Source organism: Orcinus orca, chromosome 1 (genome assembly GCF_937001465.1).
Source record: "Orcinus orca chromosome 1, mOrcOrc1.1, whole genome shotgun sequence".
NCBI lineage: Eukaryota > Metazoa > Chordata > Mammalia > Artiodactyla > Delphinidae > Orcinus > Orcinus orca.
This window is the reverse complement of record NC_064559.1, coordinates 156,933,820-156,938,873: the sequence shown is the minus strand read 5'-3', so window position 1 is coordinate 156,938,873 and position 5,054 is coordinate 156,933,820. Positions and strand designations below refer to the sequence as shown.

At 41.1% G+C, this 5,054-nt stretch overlaps 1 protein-coding gene and 1 pseudogene across 1 annotated transcript in view; both read right to left on the bottom strand.

Moving 5' to 3' along the window:
- LOC125961306 (eukaryotic translation initiation factor 4E type 2-like) overlaps nt 1-5,054 on the bottom strand; it is a 118,992-nt pseudogene that overhangs the window by 23,683 nt on the left and 90,255 nt on the right.
- The window catches only part of LOC117197352 (translation initiation factor IF-2-like), a 69,383-nt gene that overhangs the window by 51,875 nt on the left and 12,454 nt on the right, over nt 1-5,054 (bottom strand). The gene's annotated exons all lie outside the window — the stretch shown is intronic.

The following is a 5,054-nucleotide window of genomic DNA, read 5'->3' as shown; positions in this document are numbered from 1 at the left end:
CTGTGTCCCCTGCATTAGCAGGCGGATTCTTAACCACTGTGCCACCAAGGAAGCCCCTGAAGGGATATTTTATAGTCCTTTCATCCTTTTAACGAATAATTTTAACTGTTTTGACTTTCAACTCAGTGAAGAGTAAAACATGAAACTATTTTATGTCCGGTAGCTTCTTTTGTGCTCCCCTTTCCTCTTGAGTAGTAAGGGCCTCAAATTGACCTCTAACCCAGTCGAGTTGCCAAGCGTTTCACTTTGATGAGGATCTTAATCCCATCTTCATTACAAAGCTCTGTACTTCTCTCCAGCTGAGGCCAGGCCCGAGGCTCCAGGGGCTGGGGTGGAGGAGTGATGTGGTCTCTCCCTCACGCCCGCCTCTCCTCTTCTCCCAGAGCTTACTACTTTCTTGGCTGGTTCCTTTCATGACCACCGACAGTGAGTCTGAGAGCTGGTTCTGCTGAAATGACATCTTTCAAAAAAACCTCTGCATCAAACGGGGCTCCCCTCTTCATCAGTTCCACAGAGGGTTCCCACGTGAGCCATCCCACCTTGGTGGGGGTGAGTTTTCTGACTGGCCAGAGGCTTGTCTTTTGGGATACCATCCATACCCTGGCTCACTCCTGGGATCCACTCATGGGTTGTGGCAGCTGCTCTCCCGCGAGGCATTAGCCAGAAGGCTTAAGCCCCAAGCCACCTTCTATAGATTCCCTTCCATTGACCATAGTGTCCAAGAAACCCACATCCTTGTCCCACCCAACTTAGCATCTCTCCTTTCCTCCCTCTCCCCATTGCTTCTCTTAGCTTTGCAGAGTCTGGTCGTGGGGAGCTCCTACTGGGAGAGCTAGCGGCTCACCAAGTTCCAGACAAAAGATGAGCTCCAAGTTGAACGCTGCTCTCTGAGGAAGGTTCTCTCCCGCTCCCAGCCCTCTTTTACGGGGATGGGTGTGAGCGATAAGGGTCATCTGAGAGTTGGTTCTGCTGAATGGCACATTTTGAAGAAGCTTTGCAGGAAAATGCTGGCCACAGAGCTGAAGTTCTCTGATCAAAGAAGAGTGGGGATTTTAAACACCTTTTTAGCTGTAGACTCTTCTCACCCATTCTTAGAAAACAGGAAAGACTCCACTCAGCATCTCATACCACGTTAGATTTCTACTGTGAGCCACATGGCAGATTCTGTGCCAGGCACTGTGAACATAGCAATGGATAGAGCCATGGTTCCTGCCCTCAAGGAACTCACAATCTAATGAGACATTAAACACACACACACCCCAAACACGTACGTTTACGTAGTTCAGTTGTGATAAGTACATTGAAAGAAAAGCACAGAGTGCCATGGGACTGGACACAGTTGAGACGGTCAGGAAAGGGTTCTCTGAGGAATTAATATTTAATATTTAATCAGAGACGGATAAGAAAAGTGAAGGATAAGAGAAGTGAATGGTAAGGATGCCTCAGGCAGAAGGAAATGCACCAGAGGGGGAAAGAAGCTTGACTCCCTGGACAAAGGATGGGCTGGTCAACTGGGTACGAGACATGGGACCAGAGAGGTGGGTGGGAACCAATTTAAACATAAGGAACTCCAGTTGAGAATGTTCCAGGCACACACTCTCATACCTGGCATTCCCTTCCAATGGGAATCTTTACAATCATGGAGCATGTTAAGGACAGTAGTCTTAATCCCAAGAGGATCAAAGAAGCCATCAGAGGGTTTTAAAACAAAATTGTGCCATGATCAGATTTTCATTTTAAAAAGGCAATTATAGGGAATTCCCTGGCGATCCAGTGGTTAGGACTCCGCACTTTCACTGCTGAGGACCAGGTTCAATCCCTGGTCAGGGAACTAAGATCCCACAAGCCACTTGGTGTGGCCAAAAAAACAAAAAATAAAAAGGCAATTATAGTGTACAGCTAAGGAGGCAGAAAGCAGCCATGGTAGATGGGGGAAGGTGCCGTGTAAGTTTCAAAGCACTGTGACATATGCTGGGTCTAATTCCTCTTCAAAGCCTCATCTACTAATCTACATTCAAAAGCAAAGCAGAATTAATTTACATTAACTTCTCATACTTTTTCTGTTCTAGACTTATCCCCTTCCTCTACCACTTACTAGCTGCGTCTTGAAGACTCTGTGGGCTTCCTCAGGTTCTTCAGTTATGAAGTGTGGCGAACGCTTCGTCAAAGATTTGAATTAGGATGAAACAAGAGTCTTGGTACACGTGTGTACTCAACAAATACTAACTCATTTCAAGCAAATAATCCTGACAACTTAAAAAAAAGGAGTGGGGGGGGGGGAAGGAAGTCCTCTTCTAGCCACTAGACCCAATTATGTACACAAAATTCTACATATATAAACTATGCAAGATTGCCCAAAATCCATTTACTGAAGTGTGGCAAATTTTATGGTATTAGAATAGTATTAGAATAATTTTACAGAAATCAGTGAATGATAATAAAACCGGGAAGATTTATGTCTAGGCATAATTCTACACATTATGCTGGTAGACATTTTAATTAGAAGCCTGTGCTGCCCTCCCCATAAAAAAGGGTGTCTAGATTCTCAATGACATAGCTTCCCAGAATTCTAGTCTATCAATATAACTTTTGAGAATGTCTGCCTTCCCAGAGGATCTAAAGCTCTATACTAAAATTATAGTACCTGGAAAGGGGTCAGCAATGTACCCCTGCATCACAATCTGATGCCAATGACAGACACTGAGAGTTGGCCACAGGGAGACATGGAAAGGTGGTTATAGCACTCCTTTCTGTGGAACCCAGATGTGGTCTCAAAAGTCTTCTCTGCAAATTGCTCTAGGCAGCTACGCCCACCGACCCTAAGATATCCCTGGTCCAAAGATACTCATTTTCAAAGTGAAAAAAAAAAAAAATCAAGCAATTGCAGTCTGAATAATATGTCTGGAATTTCATTTACAAAGACAGTGGCAAAAAAATGAAAATGCATTTCCCACTACATTGGAACTGTCCTCTCTGTCTTCCCACTTTTTAACAGAACTATCCATCTCCTCATAATCTCATGAAAAATAAAAGTACAGTAATAGTCCAAATGCATAAAGCAAGACATAATCAACTTACTTTACTCCATGTCAATTATGTGAATTGTTTCAACATCTATTACATTAGGGGCACATATTACAACACAAAACCCTTTCAACCAATATAAGGAACTCCAGCTGAGAATATTCCAGGCACACCCTCTGGTACCTGGCATTCCCTTCCAATGGGAATCTTCATAATCATGGTTTGGATAGAGAAGGAAAAAACAAAATGGTTTTTTGGTGCCTCCCTTACTCTTGTTCATGCTTAATGAAGAACTTGTGTAATAAAAGATTCTTAACAGGTAATGGTGAAAATGAACTGTTTGGTGAGGATAAATTGTGAATATGAATGTACAGTTTTAAGGAAGCAATTTTTAGGGGAAAAAATCCTCTACATGAAGCACAGAAACATAAGAATCTTCTTGTCTCAAAAAGCAATTGATTTGGAAGAAACAAGTCAGTTTAATAACGGTACAGACAAATTCGTGGCATATTTATAGTTGGTTGGTTATTCAGGGAAGCTCAGAACATACAAGGCATAGCAAAATATTTGAAATTGGCACAGCAGGGATCAGAGCTCACTTTCTGCTCCAACTCTGTGTGATATGATCAAGGTAGAACACTGCATGGGATCTGGTGGGGGCCATTCCTACCACCAAAATCTGATTTCCAGAGCATGAGTCCAAGTGAGAGCTTTGTGATAAAGTAGATACAATCCACAAATGATGCCTTTTACTCAGGGCTAATAAAACATGCGATCCCTTAGAGAAGGTTATTGCTGTCTATTTCTTGTCTCTATGCTTTTACTTCTCTTATTTTCAAATTTAAACATATAATAACAAATAGAAAAAAAAATCTTTCATGATGAAGAGCAAGCTACTCAGGGCTAATAAAACATGCGATCCCTTAGAGAAGGTTATTGCTGTCTATTTCTAGTCTCTATGCTTCTACTTATTTTCAAATTTACACATATAATAATAGAAAAAAAACCTTTTGTGATGAAGAGCAAGCTATAGAATACTCCTTTTAATGAGGCTGGGAATAGTTGAGTGACAAGTCCAGTTAGGATGTTTATTAAATATTTTAAAATATTAAAAGTTATTTTAAAATCTTTTCAGACATTGTATTTCTACATTTTGAGAAAAAGAAATAATATGCCACTTGAATGTTGCTTTGGTCATCAAAATGGTCATATATACATATACATACACACACACACACACACACACACACACACATATTACGCATACGATACACACACACACAAAATTTCACCTTTACCACTACTCCAAAGAGGCAGGCAAATGAGGCAACTAGAGCATGGAAAGGACCACTGAGTTGCCCAATTTCACCAGAAAAGGCATAAAGCCGGCACGAGATGCCCCATCATCTGCCTTCCTGTTGAGGCCTTTTCTTCACTCTACTTTTAGTACTTTCATTGTTATTATACTTAGTTTTCTTTATATTTTACAAAATTTTAAAGCTATGCTATGTGAGAAACCCTGGACATATGTCTAACAGTCTACCGATTAGAGAACTTTAAATGCATAAAGACATGGGAATTACATTTTAATTGCTTATTTGAAACAGCAATTATCTTCACACTGAAGACTGTCTAAAGAAGAGAGCAATCAATTCAATCCTGCAACAGTGCTATTACCTTGCCCTTTTTTTTTTTGGTTTTGGTGGTGGTAAAATAGACATAAAATTTACCATTTTAGCCATTTTTAAGCGTACGGTTCTGTAGTATTAAGTACATTCACATTGTGCAACCATCATCATCCTACTCCAGAAATGTTTCATCTTCCCAGTAACTCTGTTAAACGTGAATTTCCCATTTCCCCCTTCCTGCAGTGCTGGGCAACCACCATTCCTCTGGCTCTATGACTCTGACTGCTGTAGGAATCTCATATAAGACGACTCATACACTGTTTTGTGCCTGGCTCGTTTCACTTAGCTATCGTCAAGGTTCATCCGTGTCGTAACACGTGTCAGAATTTTCTCCCTTAATAA